Below are 15,464 nucleotides of genomic sequence, written 5' to 3'. Positions count from 1 at the left end.
CCTGGACTCTAGTGAAATGAGTATTGGATCTCTTGTTATCATTCTCCTACAAGTCCCTGAGGTTTTTGTTTTGTTTTTAAAATTTTTTTGTCTCTCTTCAGAATGGGTATTTTCTGTTGTCTATGTCCAGCATCACTGGCTATTTCCTCTCTCACATTCATTTGGCTGTTGAGCTTGCCCATTGAAATTTTCATTTTGGTTATTGCATTTTTCAGTTTTCTAAATTTTTGTTCTTCTTTGTCTTTTATTTCTTTGAAGAGATTTCCCATCTTTCTATTTATTCTAAGAGTGTTTGTTTTTACTTGTTGGAACATTTTCAGAGTAGCTTCTTTTTAAAATCTGTCAGATAAATCCATCAGGGTTGGCATCTGTTATTTGTCTTTCTTCATAAATTGAAGTTTTCTTAGTTCTTCATATGTCAGATTTTTTTGGACTGTATTTGGAACAATCTGAGTATTACATTGTGAGACTATGTTTTGTTTGAATCCTATAATGAATGTTGATGAATTTTTGTTTTGGTAGGGCAATCAGTCTGGTTAGGTTTGGGCTGCAAGTTCTAAGCAGCCTCTTGGGGGTCATAGTTCTAATACTAGTTTTTTTTTTTTTTTTTTTTTTTTCACAAAATCTTTGCCTTACCATGCCTGTGTCCCTCATGTGTGCCAAACGGTGGCCAACATGGAAGCTGGTTGGTTGTCTGCCCCTATAGTTCCGTTCTCAAAGTGTGCGGTATGCTTTTGTGACCTCACCTCCATGTATGCACAGCCTAGGGGTGAGCTCAGGGGTTCATAAGCAGCATCATGGGTTGCCTTCCTGAGCTTCTCCCTTTTTACAATCATTTTGGTACTTGTGGTTACATGGACCCCTCCTCCTTTTGGTCATCCAACCCCAGAGGTAGAGCTTTAGGTACCCCCTCCTGCTGCCTACTTCTTACAACTGTATCTACATCTGGAGCCAACTAATAAGAAGACAAAAAAGTAAGCAACAGGAATTCACACCATTTTCTTGAAGAAGTCTTCCTCAGAGTTTAGACTCTAGACCCCACTGCTGTACCAGTCACTGCCTCTACCGCCATTCCAGACTGCTTGGGGGCTAGGGTTTAAGAGAATGCTGAAAAGCATACAAACCTGGGGAATTTCACCTACTCTGAGTGACAGGAGATTCTTTTCCTGCTCCTCAAGCTGCAAGTAAGAGGCTTGGCCTGAAGTCCTTCTGTCTGCCCCTCTCTCTGTTTGCCCGAGTACCCACTCACAGGTTTCCCCTGTTAAGTCTAGGCCAGAGGAGACCAGAGAGAGGGGGAAATAGTGACCTCACCACCAGTTTGCTGCTAATTTGAATTCTGATCTTCCCCAATCTACGTGCTAATGTTTATTTTTCAGATTCCTTAAATAGCTGCTTTATGCATTCTGTCAGGGTTTTATACCTACATTCAGTGGGAAAAACAGGGAAGAGTATGCTTATTCCATTTCATCTGGAATTGGGACTCCTCATATATTTTTGAAATCACCAAAAAGTTTGGAACAAGTGAAGTAATTGTAACTCTAGGGTGTGGGTTTCCTCTCAGTCTGATCACATGCTGAATGTGTTTTAAGAGTGTGTATGAAAAGACTAAGCTATTTATGGGTATCAAATGTGCAAGTTTATAAAAACATTTTGGGTGCTGAAAGCCATTGGGATTTTTGTTTTTTTAATTATATTTTTAAATGTTTGTTTTATTTTTGAGAGAGAGAAAGAGACAGAGCACAAGCCAGGGAGGGGTAGAGAGAGAGAGGGAGACGCAGACTCCAGGTTCATCACTGTCAGCACAGAGCCAGACACGAGGTTTGAACTCACAGAAGGTGAGATCATGATCTGAAGTTGCATGCTTAACTGACTAAGCCACCCAGGCACCCCAGATTTTTTCTTTTTTAAATAAGCATGGTACCAGGGTACCTGGGTGGCTCAGTCATGGTTTTATGGTTCTTGGGATTGAGAGCCCCATGCTGAGCAGAGTCTGCTTGGGATTCTCTTCCTGTCTCTGCCCCTCCCTTCTGTGTGTCCCTTCTCTCTCAAAGTAAATAAACATTTTTTAAGAAGTTAAAACATTAAATAAGCATGGTACATAAATCTTTTCCTATATAAAAAGTACTTTTAGGAGCACCTGGGTGGCTCAGGCGGTTGAGCATTCATTCCACTTTGGCTCAGATCATGATCCTATAGTTTGTGAGTTTGAGCCCGCTTTGCATTGGGCTCAGTGTGGAGCCTGTTTCAGATCCTCTGTCCCTCTCTCTGCCCCTCCCCCTCTTGCCTCTCTCTCAAAAATAAACATTTTTTAAATCTTTCTAATTTGTCACAAAGATTCCAGTGTAAATTCTAACAACTCTTTTCTAGCAGGTTCTGTTTTTCGTTTGTTGTACTTAAAGTACAGTGGGTTTTACTTTTTGATTACCAGTGCATTTTTGAGAAAGGTTACTGAAAATTTTTGTTAAATTTTTTTCTCTTCTCTCTTCATTATTAAATTTCTTCTTATCTTTCTTTCCTTTTCTGTCCTTTTTGTGTGTTTTCATTACTAGATTTATTTAGGCTTCTTCCTCCCTTCCCCCCTCCCCCCCAATCTTGCTAAAATAGATGATAGGAATTCTATGGTGGTGTTTCTCTGAGAGTTTATCTCAAACTGGGAAAATAATCCATACTCCCTCCCCCCAAGCTATCCCCTTGGCTAATTAGAATTCCAAAGGGCATTAATAACCATTTAAATCGGATTATACCTACAATTGCTAAAGGTGAGATTCAGGCTGTTTAACCCCCTGTTGATAAACCCAACACCTGTCAAAAACTGGGTAGGAATTCAACATTTTGTTTTCATTTCTGCCCTAAGGAAGAAAACTCTGTGACACAAAGGTTGTACAGACCACCCCACCTGCCCACTTGTAGCCGTCTAGTTTCCAGCAGTGTAAGAAGTCCTGCCGTTACCTTCATTAGAAGACCAAAGCTAAAGAGCATGTTCTTGTGAAAAAAGCATTTGCATTGTTTGTGAAAACCCTTTGGGGCAGAGCTGTAGAAAGCCATGTAACAGTAAAAGTAATAGTAAATAATTCTTTCGTTAAACGTAAAAAAGTGTTACGAAGAGCCAAAAATTCTCTTCTTAACGTTTGATTCTTACAACAGTAATTTGACAATAGATATCTCCCAAGGGACATTAAGCTGGAAGAAAAACAGCTACAATTTCACAACTTTAGATGAAAGCAAGTGGAGATTGAATGACCAATCTTAAGAGTCAGAAGAAATGCTACCAAGAAAGAAAAAAAAAAAAAGGAAGAAAGAAAAAAGGGGAAGAAGAAACCCTACAAGTTATTCAGGTCAGATTTCCTCATGTAGGTTATGTCTTTCTCCAATACAGTGAACATGGTCGCCTCGTTTCTGTGTAAACGTCTCAGTAACAGCAAGTATTAAAAAGGCAGCGATCCTGGAATCAGATGATTTGTCCTTGTCAGAGAATCTTGATCTGAAATTAATAGCTCTTATTTGTTTATTCTCCTTTTACCCCTGAGTCATAGAGTATTATTTGGATATAGCTGCATGTTTGCTTGTTTTCTTTAATTTAAAAATGTATCGGAAAATAAAATGTCTAGTAAGCATAGCCGTAGGAGAGCACTCTGCATACGTGGTTGAAGTTGAAAAATTTTAAAGCGAGTAAAGGAACCATATGAAATGTGTATCTTTTTCCACGTAACAGGCATTTCTCAAAGAATAATTCCTTTTACTGCTAATGTCTGTGCCAGCTTTGGAAAAGTGTAGATTCAGGAGCTAAGTAAGAAAAATTAAGTTGATTTGAGAAAAAGACATCTACTGGAAACTGCACAGTACTCCTTCAACAAAGATATCTATTAGTCAATAGATGTCATCCTCTACACCTGTCTAAAACGACTCATTTCTTTTCCTGATTACCACTTATAGATTTTTCCCTTTTTAAAAAAAACTTTACACAAAATGTAAACTTCATACATTGGGATTATTCTTTGGTCTGGATCTTTTCTTTGAATGAAATAAGCTTTGGGATGCTTATTTAGATGTTCAATGGAACAGTGTGGAGAACAGTAATTGTGTTTGGGCTAAAGAATTAATCCATTTAGTCATGGGAAACATTACTTAGCTTTTCCTTAGCTGCTGAATTGTGATGCAACTTAGGGGCTATTTTAGGATTTTAGCCTCAAATAGGAACTTTTAGAAATGAGAATTTATTTGTATTGATGAACATATGCTTTTGGATAATGAGCCATTGAACTGATTTCAATGAAAGTAAAATTGTTTTTCAATTCAATTTTTATTTTATGTTTAACCGTGAATTGAAAGCTATATCTTTGTATTTGCCAAAACAAAGCAAAAAAAGAAAGAAAAAGGATCTTTAAGTCAGAAACATAGATTCTAGCAAAGAAAATGGTTTAGTAAGTAATAATTGGTGTGGCTTCAGAAAGGACTTGTAAGTCAGAAAATTCTGATGGTTACGATTATACTTTTGTACTGTATCAACCAGGCATTGTAATAAAATTAGTTTGATCAACTAATTTTTGTAATTATTCTCTTAAAATAGAAAATTTTACTGCATTTTGGATACTATTAGGCCCCAAACAGGGTGTTTTGGAAGGTCCCTTTCCATCTCAGAAGAATAATTATCTCATGTTATTTTTAAAAGTTATTAGTTTAAATGATTGGGTAAGAGGTTACTTCCCAACTGACCCAGGCTGCCTGCATATATGCACCTGTACTGTAGTCAGCCAAGATCTGCAGCCTAACGAAAAATCTAATTAATTGTTTTTAATTTTGTGCCTATTGTAGCCCATCTGTTTATGCTGTTGGATTTTCCTGTTTCATTTAATAATTTACATGCACTACCAGTTAACAAATATTTATTGTTCACTATATGCCTAGTATAGAGTTGAACTATACTGAGATGGATAGATATATACTAACACAGAAAAAGGAACAAGTTCTGGTTTCAGCTCAGACCTTCAAACCAGGAAGGTACGGCTGTTTAACTTACCTCCAGACCTCTTTATAAGCTTCCCTCAAAGAATTTGCCCTTTGTGTGTGAGTGTATACCTGTGTGTGAATACTACTGAACCTTTTACACTCCAGGGTTTTCTTTTAATAACAGTTTTATCAAGATATAACTCACCTACCCTATAGTTCACTCATTTAAAGTGTATGATTCAGTGGCTATATCTTATTCACTGAGTTGTGCAGTCATCACCATAATTAACGTTGAAACAGTTTCATCACTCCAGAAAGGAATCCATGCCCATTGGTATCGCTCCCCATTATCCCCAAAACTCTCAGCCCAAGGCAATCGCTCATACTTTTTACCTCTTATCAATTTGCCTATTCTGGAGATTTCACATAAGTAGAATCTACAGTGTGTGGTTCTTTGTGACTGCCTTCTTTCACTTGACAACGTTTTCAAGGTTTACCCATGTTATAGCATGTGTCAGAACTTAGTGCCTTTTTATGGCTGAATAGCACTCCATTGTATAGGTATAACACATTTTGCTTATCCATTATCAGTTGATGGACACTGGGATTGTTTTCACTTTTTGGCTATTAAAAATAATCACCAAAATGGCTACCAACTACTAACGCCTGTATCTCTAAGTCTCTAGCCACCTCAAACAATTCTTCCCTCCTTCCTATTCCCCCATACTGCTTTTCTTTTTTACTCCTGTTAAGGTACCCTTCTTTATCTTTGGTAGGTATATGCCCAGATTTTCTGGTAAGAGTAGGACAGGATAACTACTTCATTTTTTGATGAGGATGGGCTCATGGGTGAGTTGTTTTGTGGAAAGCCCTTATCTCAATTAACTGCACTTGCCAGAGAGGCACCTAAGTAATTCAGTACCTTTGTTGCCTAATATTTCCTGGGCATGGCATTTTGGATTTCTGCTTTCCTTCAGGGCATATATTAACTTATGACAGTTTAAGGATATATTTTAGTTTGCATTGATAGAAGCAATATTAGCTAGGTAGTCGAACCTGGTAAATAGATGACAGTGTAATAATAAAACCAGTTTAGTCTTTTTTACTTTTTTTTTTTTTTAATTTTTTTGAGAGAGAGAGAGCCCGAGCAAGGGAGGGGCAGAGAGAGAGGGAGACACAGAATCCAAAGCAGGCTCCAGGCTCTGAGCTGTCAGCACAGAGCCCGATGCGGGCTCAAACCCACAAACTGTGAGATCATGACCAAGCCGAAGCCGGATGCTCAACTGACTGAGCCACCCAGGGGCCCCAATACCATTCTAGTCTTAAAGAGAGAGTGGTAGTCATTGAGATACCATCTCAGATTGGTCAGAATGAGTGGCTAAAATTAACAACTCTGGAAACAACAGATGCTGGTGAGGATGTGGAGAAACCAGAACCCTCTTACACTGTTGGTGGGAATGCAAACTGGTGCAGTCACTCTGGAAAACAGTGTGGAGGTTCATCAAAAAATTAAAAAACAGAATTAGCTTCTACGACTCAGCAATAGTACTACTAGTAATTTATCCAAACAATACAGGAGTGCTGATTCATAGGGGCACATGCACCCCAATGTTTATAGCTGTGCTTTCAACAATAGCCAAATTTTGGAAAGAGCCCAAATGTCCATCAACTGATAATGGATAAAGAAGATATGGTGTGTATATATATATATGGAATACTACTTGGCGATGAGAAAGAATGAAATCTTTCCATTTGCAACAATGTGGATGGAACTGGAGGGCATTATGCTAAGTGAAGCAAGTCACAGCTTATGTTTTCACTCATATGTGGAAGTTGAGAAACTTAACAGAAGACCATGGTGGAAGGGAAGGGGAAAAGTAGTTTCAAACAGGGAGGCAAACTATAAGATACTCAAATACAGAGAACAAACCGAGGGTTGATGAGGGGGGCGGAGGAAAGGGGAAAGTGGGTGATGGACATTGAGGAGGGCACTTGTTGGGAGAGCCCTGGGTGTTGTATGTAAGCAATGAATCATGGGAATCTACTCCCTAAGCCAAGAGCACACTGTATACACTGTATGTTAGTTAACTTGACAATAAATTATATTAAAGAAAGAGTGGAAGTTTCATGTAAATCTATGTCAGAAGTATGAAAATTATGTGGGGTTGATAGGTTGGCTTTAGAAGAATGATATCAACAAGGCATGAGAATTAGGCAGCGTTAGACAGTTTTAAAGATGAAAGAGACACCGTGTCTTGTATAAAAGATAGATGGAGAAATATACTATGATAGGAAGAATGTAAGAAAGTTTATGCACTTTGGGTTCAGATAGACCAGAGATGTCCATTTCAGCCTGACACTGTGAGCCTCCGAGTTTCTCTGCTATAAACAAATGGAAATGATAGTACAAAAAGTTGTTATTAGGAGTGGATGAGAACTTGTGACTTGCACTTAGAACAATACCTGCACGTAGTAGCCTCCCATGAGTGTTCATTAAGTCAAGTCTCTTGCATCCTTTTGTTTTTCTCTGCCTTCAGGAATTTCCTTCTCCCTCCTTTCCTCAATTCAGATCTATCAGAGTCCACCTGAAATCTCATCTCATCCATTGAAGCTTTTCCTGTGTAGTCTTCGTGACCTGATTTTCCTCATCTTTAAAATGCAAGAATTGAGGGGCACCTGGGTGGCTTAGTTGGTGAAGCATCTGACTTCAGCTCAGGTCATGATCTCACAATTAGTGAGTATGAGCTCCGCATCAGGCTCTGCACTCACAGTGTGGAACCTGCTTGGGGTTCTCTCTCTAGCTCTCCCTTTCCCCTTCCACTTCTCTCTGCCCATTCTCCCCCTCAAATAAATAAACAAACAAAAAATGCAAAAATTGAAATGAATGCCTAATCTCTCTGCTCTTTATTATGATTTGCAGACGCAGACGCAGACATTGATACTGCACTTTTAACTCCTTTGGCACTTACTTGCCTGTATCAGGTAGTTAAGTACTCTGATCTTGTACTTGGTGTTTTCATCCAGATGTGGATATTTTGCAGGCAGGCTCTGAAAATTGGACAAATGCTGCTCTATCTGTATTGATCACTTTTACCACAGTGGTATTTGAATATATAGAGGAGTGTTACTCTTGCTTTGTTGGGTCATTATTTTTCTTAACGTTTATTTATTTTTTGAGAAAGAGAGGAAGACACAGAATTCGAAGTAGGCTTCAGGCTCTGAGCTGTCAGCACAGAGCCTGACGCAGGGCTCAAACCCACAAACTGTGGGATCATGACCTGAGCCAAAGTCAGACACTTAACTGACTGAGCCACCCAGGCGCCCCAGTTGGGTCATTATTTTTACTAAGAACATTGGATGTTGGTTAGAAGCCAGATTGGCGTACCCGATTCCACTGTGATTTAGAAGATAATACAGAGATCCTATGAAAGCCTCCTTAGTAAGTGGTAGGGTAGTGTAGATTTTAATAGCAGCTCAGGAGGAAGAGTCTTAATCATACAGGTAGAGAAGGAAGCAGGATGAAAACAGAGGATGTAGGATAGGGAATTGAATTATTTGGAGTAATGGTACTTGGGAAACATATTTAAATAAGTAATAGTGTGTGAGGTTAGGTTAACATAGATTCTAGAGGCACTTATAGGAGTGGGCTAGGGTTTGGGTCTGCACAGACATCATACTCTAAGTTTAAATGGTGTATTTATTATTTTCATGGAGAATTTATTCTTCTCAAAGGGAAGATTTATTTTGGGTATTGTCCTGGTTAACTTCAGGAAGGCTTCTGTGTGAAATTATGCTGGAATTGGTTTTAAGGATGTAAATCCTCCAAATCCACAGCTTGAGTAACAAATTGAATCTCTAACAAATACAAGGAATTTAAGGGAAAAATCCCACTTACAAAAGAATACCTCATATTTTATTACAAGCGGTTATTATAGGTACTGATTCTGTATCCAAAAAGTATCTTAGTATATCAGTGGATCATTGTCACTGCCTACTCACTTATATGTTGCAGAACTAGAACTCAGAATTCTTGGATTCTGGTATTTTTTATAAAGGCAAAACCCTTAAAAAGCACACCACATTGCACACCTAAATGCATAATTGATTTTGATTGAGAAACTCAGTTAACAAATATCTGTTATTTTATAACCCATTATAGGCATGGCAGAAAAAATGCATTATAGTTTTTTGTTTGTTTATTCTCTTCTCATCTTCTTTAGATATATGAAAAATAGCACCAAGAAGTAATATTTGTGATCATGCAGACCAGTGTGTTTTGTGTTTAACGTAGCAGTTCAGCAAAGGGGAAGATGACTATACTCTGGGCTAAATATGGAATGTTGCTGAAAAAGGAAACAGCTGAGTTTGAATCCTGGAGAATCTGGTATAGAAAGGCTTTGTGTGGAGGAAAGGGAATGGCATTTTAACGTTTTTTTTTACATTTTTTTAAATGTTTATTTTATTATTGAGACAGAGAGAAACAGAGCATGATTAGGGGAGGGGCAGAGAGAGGAAGACACAGAATCCAAAGCAGGCTCCAGGCTCTGAGCTGTCAGCACAGAGCCCAACGCGGGGCTCGATCCTACAAACTGTGAGATCATGACCTGAGCCTAAGTCAGACGCTCAACCACCTGAGCCACAGAGGCGCCCTGGGAATGGCATTTTAAACCAGGAATAGTGGTAGTGATGTGTACCGTGAATTAGGTAGGAGAGACATCACCTACAATACTGTTCATTTAGTCCAGAGTTTGAGAGGAACAACTTCCACTAGGTTGTTAATTGATAGTATTGAATGTAAAGAAAATACTTTCATAATGATTGTGAGATGAGTCAACAGTCATTTATCAAAGGACTTGATAAAAGGGTTGATGAAGAAAGAAGTAAAAGAGAGATTTGGGATTGCAGGTTTCAGTGATACTTGAAATGGCTCTGCCACTGACAGATAAAGGGAAGTTGGGAGAAAGAGCCAGTTGAGAGAAAAGGTGAAGACATTATGAAAGTACTTCAAAAGAAATAGGACTAGAATGTTTGTATCAGGCCTGGAGATATAAATATATGTAGGTATTTAGACAAGCAAGATGTCTCTGACATCAATTTTTTTTTTTTTTTTTTTACTAATTTTGAGAGAGAGAGAAAAGCGAGTGCAAACGGGAGAGGCAGAGAGAAAAGGAGATGATAGAATCCCAAGTAGGCTTTGCTGGCCACAAACAGCCCATTGTGGGGCTTGAACACATGAACCCACGAACTGCAAGATAATGCAGCTGAAATCGAGAGCTGGACACTTGCCCCGTGTTGGGCTCTGTGCTTACGGGCTCAGAAGCTGGAGCCTGCTTTGGATACTGTGTTTTATTCTCTCTCTGCCCCTTCCCCACTGTGTTCTCTCTTTCTCTCTCTCAAAAATAAACAACATAAAAAAGAAAGGAGTCGGATACTTAACCGACTGAGCCACCCAGGTGCCCCAGAAATCATCATCAATTTCATTCTCATGGCACAACCAAATCTGCTTTTTGTGTCTCTGAGCCACACTGTCCACTACAGAAATGGGTTTGTTATGTATTTTGAATGAACAGTGAAAAAGTGAACCATTCTTCTTTACAAAACTATTTCTAAGAATGGAATCTTATCTGTAGATGCAACCATTTTGCCAGATCTCTGATAGGACTAACAATAATATTGTCTACTTAATTTATTAAATGTTTTGCCAAAGGATAGTCAAATGAGCAAATGTAACTTAAGATTCTATAGGAGGTAAAAGAATATTTGGTTGAAAGGAGACCTAATTTTAAGAAATAGGCATTTTTTAGTGGTATACTGATTTTTTGAGACTGGTAAATTTCACACCTTATAGAAAATATTTTGTTTCATAATTTCTATTGTGCTTTTTAAGTACCTAGTTCTTTGTTTCATTATGACCAATTTTAACCTGTAAAAGTTAAATTATAATAATCCCTTTTAGCAGGTTATTATTTAAAACTGAGCATTTAAAATTAATTGTCCCCCTCCTGAGTTCATTTTTGAGCTTCCTGTTCTTTTATATAGGTTTTTGATTTACAAATATGATAAATATTTGCTTTTTGGTTAATAAAATTCAGCGTTATGATTATCTGAATATCAGTTAAGAACAGGAAAAATCCTCCCAAAATATTCTGGGTTATTATTAAATGTTTAAAACAAAACCTGCAGGCTTTTTGTCTAAGTAGGAATTTAAAAATTTGTAGAATTTACTTTTTTAAAAAGATCTAGCCTTTGTTAATGATGTTAGTAATTGTTAGGTAACTATTAAAATTTATATTGTTATATATTGTGACATATTAAGAAAATTTGAACGCATGATGACCTTGTTACTTCAGTATATAACACTATTTTGTATTGGTTGTGTTTTATTAAGAAGAGGTCACTCTGTTGTATCTTATTCTTAAAAGGAAGGAAAAAAAGCAACCCAGAACAGTAATAATCAAAGCCAAGGTAGAGCAAGTTGTTAAACACTTTAGAATTAGACTTTTTTCCCCCCCTTCTAATGTGATACTTTGAAGGCAGCTGCTACAGATAAACTCTAGAGCCCCAGATGGTGGTTGCCTAATCCTCATGAGAATTCATGTCCTGGAAGCAGCTCTTATCTCTCCAGACCTGACATTGTCTGTGAGCTTTTGCTAAGGAGGGAATAATATAAACATGCTATGCATGAGTTTCACTTCTTGAATATGTCAAAGACACAGGAAGTTATAGTAAAGTATAACAAGAACAGACTTCACGTTATTGAAAGTGTTGTTATTTAAAGCACTTGATGCTAACCTGTGATGAGTGATGGAGTGTGGTTTGGGAGGAAAGACACGGAACATTTTCATGAAGCACAGTGCCAGTCCCTCCAGTATCATGAATTCGGAGATGTAGAGTTGTCATTAAGTGTGCAGTGCGCCCAAAGGATTCATTGCTATGTGATTTGCTCTAACAGTTTAAAACAATTTATCCTCTAAATGAATGTTCTGGCTTTTATTTTCCACCCAGTAGTCCTTTTTGGAAAGTTAAAATAATAGTTCTCCTATTCTATATTTATTGTTTTGTTTAAAAATTTCCCAAGAATCTGATCTGTGAGATCTGGGTCCATGGAAACCAGAAATGACTGTTTCTTTAGCATAGCAGCCAAATATTCTGAAGTGGGGTAGTAGAGACTTTATCTCTTCTAGCCAGGGTCTCAATGAATATGTGAATAGGGATGTTGACACTGTCATTCTGAATAATTGTTGCATCACCTATCACTTGATGATATGACTCTGTGTAGGCAATATGGAGGCGTTTTCTCTCTGAAAACTGTAGAATTTGTAATTAAATGAGAAACTACAGTGTCCTTCGTAAAATATCCTTAGCCTTAGTCTGTTTTTTATATCTCTTTCCTCTGGATACTGTGTTCTCCAGCCACTCTTGACCTCTCACTAGCTCCGGGATCTGTTGTGTCCTTTTATATTATCATGGCGTTTCTCATTTAATGTCACCTTCCTGAAGGGCTCTTCCGCAAAGGAGCTTGTTGTTAACTTATGAGGCCCAGCTCAAATATCACTTCTTCAGTGAGTCTTCTACAGATTGGATCATTTCATTTTCTTTTCTCCCATGGTACTACAACAGCAAGAGTAATCTTTCTAAAATACAAGTTTGTCTCAAAAATGTTTTAACTATAATCACATTTCATATCAAACCTGGTGCATCAGCCTAGTAGTCTCTGCCTTCCTCGTTCGAGTCCACATCTTACTTAGCCAGTATCTTCTTCTCTTTCTTCTTGGCTACTTACTGCCCTGTCACAGAATGACTTGCTGTCATTTCTTCCCTTGAGCCTACCTCATGCTCCTTCTTTGCAATGCAGTGCCCCATGTCTGTCCGTTTTAATCTTTTTCATTTTTTTAAGTTAATTATTTTGAGAGAGAGAGAGAGAGAGAGAGAGAGAGAGAGAGCGAGCCAGCACGCAGTATGTGGGGCACTGAGAGTGGGAGAGAGAGAAGATCCCAAGCAGGCTCGGCACCCATCATCAGCACAGAGTTTGACATGGGGCTTGAACCCATGCACTGCAAGATCGTGACCTGAGTTCAAATCAGGAGTCGGATGCTTAACCGACTGAGCCACCCAGGCACCCCTAGTCTTTCTCATTTTTTAAAGGTCTTGCTTAATGTTGTCTTCTTCATTAGTCCCCCTGCCTGCCCCATTCCAAGTTAGCAGTCCCAGTACCATTGATCATGTGTATAGATGGTCTGCTAGATTTGGCTGAGTATAAAAACTAGTCAGAAAAGAAAAATTCTTAAAGAGTTTATAGTTTAAAAGGAATGACTGCCATACAAGAGAGAAAATGTTAGGTGCCATAGGAGAGAAAGCATTCAGTTGCAGGGGAGATTATTTTCAACTGGGGTATTCACAGAAGGCATATTTTAAGTAATTTGTGTTCATCTGTCTCTGTTCAGTTGGGATCTCCTGGTGGTAGAGCTAGAGCACCCACACTGTGCATACTCTGCAGTGTTTAGTGCAGTATTTCAGGGAGACAGGAGAAAGGAAATAAATGGGAAAGATTAGTGAGAAAGAACTGAGTAAAACTCAAGCTTGTGTTAATGTAGGATGGGTGATAAGGTGAAGGAAGAGGCATCAAAGATCCATGTTAAAGCTTTTTACACGGAATTAATTGACGATTGACATTCTGTGTGTTTGTCTACGATTCTTTTGCCTACAGCAAGCCAGAATAGTCTGAAACTTCCTGCTTACCACCTGTATCCTTTCGCTGTCTACCCACTGAGCTCATTTTCTATTGCTTCCTGTTACTGTCACATTTGCCTCACTCCCCCCTCCCCACCCACATTCTCTTTTTGGGGTTCTGTTTCCTGTAGTACAGTAAAAGGCCAAGGAAAACATGCCCCAGATGGTGCTGTTCTTTATCATGATCTCTTGCCACTTTGTGTTCCTATTTAAAAGAACAAACAAAAAGCAAAACAAAAAGACACATGCTGCTGGTTTCTAACCCAGCTGGCTCTGATTTCTCTTATTCTTGTCTTTGCTGTTCTCTCTCAGTCTTGGTTTCTACTGTTCTCTTTTTCTGACTTCACTCTGCTCCCATTTCTGCTCTCCTGCTTGTCCACCACCCTTCTCAAATCCTTTCTCTTCCTCTCTAACTAGGTGGTATATTATCTTACTCTTGCTTTTCTTTCTTAATCCTCTCTTTTTCTGTTTTCTGTTTTTCTGATTCCATTTCTGTCCATCATCTATTCTCTCTGGTTTCTTCCCCCTTTCCCCTTCAGCCCTTATTATCTCCAATTCTAATTCCTTTTTCCATTCTTGACTATATCACTTTGTAAAAGTTAAACAAAACAAACCTCAAAACAAAAGATGTGACTCCCCAGCTGTATCCAGGCCTCCTTTTACCCTTCATTTCCATATTCCCTATTGCTTTAATTAGAGCCGGCTCCATGCATCCCCCTTCATTCATTACTTTTTGTTCTTTTTCTCACATTCCTTTTTCATAATACATTTTAAAAAGTAATAATCCTGTCTGTTCTCCATGATTTCCAGTCCCTACTTTATGTGCTTTCTCTTTTCCTCTTTCTATTTTTCTTCCAGTGATTATGTGTGTATATGTTGTGTGGGGGTGAGGGTGAGGGGAGAGAAGGCCCTAAGATGAGGAAGGTGTATGGCTAATGTGCAGCTAAATATGGAGTCCTGCAATCCTGGTTATTTTACCTCTTGAGAAGCCTTAGTGGTGAGAATTAGAAGCAGGAGCCTAATCAAAAAGAGAAAATAAGGAAGTCATAAAAAAAACTGGAGGGTGTTTATAGCTGTTTTTGTAAATTATGCTTTGTGGGAAATGGAGTTGGAAGTGTAATTGAGGTAAAAGAAGCAGGATAAGTAGACCAAACATGGACTGTGGGGAGCTCTCGGCTGAAAGATCTGTATATTTTCTTCCCTCCCCCTCTGACTGTACCTGCCACCAAGTTCTGTTCATTAGAAATGCGTGTGGTTTAACTGGTCTTTCTAAAAATGCAAATTTCCTGTGATATTAAGTCTCATTTAGCCCTTGTGTGAATTAACTCTTAATCAGATTGTGAATAGGAATTTGAATTTTATTTGAGAGTGTGTGTGGGAAGGCCAGAGGAAGGAGGGCAAGCTCTAGTGGGTTGGAGAAGGCCTGTGGGGACAAGAATATCCTTATATCCTTGCATTCTTTTGTAACTTTTGTTTTAAATTTATTGCATTTTTTAACTGACCCCAGATATTCTTGATGCCCTAGCCTTTTTTTTTTTTTTTTTTTTTTTTTTTTGTAAATTTTGTAAGTGGAAAGAACAGTGCAAAGGAAGTTGACTTTTTTAGGTCTTTTAGCTTCTTGGTGATGGAAAAGGGACAGTTTCATCCATTGTTCTTTTTTATAGCATCGTATTATTTTTGTACGATAGCAGATTCCTCACCATTCCTTGACTGAAGTGGGAGGAGTAAGATCAAAGAGAAAAAAGGACAAAGGTAATGTGTTATGTGTGCCCCACTACCTCCTCCTT

The 15,464-nt window shown here is 38.4% G+C and overlaps 1 protein-coding gene and 1 long non-coding RNA gene across 5 annotated transcripts in view; both read left to right on the top strand.

Annotated features, from left to right (window-relative positions):
- Positions 1-15,464, top strand: part of ZCCHC7 (zinc finger CCHC-type containing 7) — a 250,822-nt gene that overhangs the window by 70,471 nt on the left and 164,887 nt on the right. The gene's annotated exons all lie outside the window — the stretch shown is intronic.
- Positions 619-3,290, top strand: LOC115276288. Its single transcript, XR_003901877.1, has 2 exons — positions 619-974; positions 2,855-3,290. It is a non-coding gene; the product is annotated as an uncharacterized LOC115276288 (long non-coding RNA).

Source organism: Suricata suricatta, chromosome 13 (assembly GCF_006229205.1).
Source record: "Suricata suricatta isolate VVHF042 chromosome 13, meerkat_22Aug2017_6uvM2_HiC, whole genome shotgun sequence".
Classification (NCBI taxonomy): Eukaryota; Metazoa; Chordata; class Mammalia; order Carnivora; family Herpestidae; genus Suricata; species Suricata suricatta.
The sequence above is the reverse complement of the archived record's forward strand: the minus strand, read 5'-3'. Positions and strand labels throughout refer to the sequence as shown.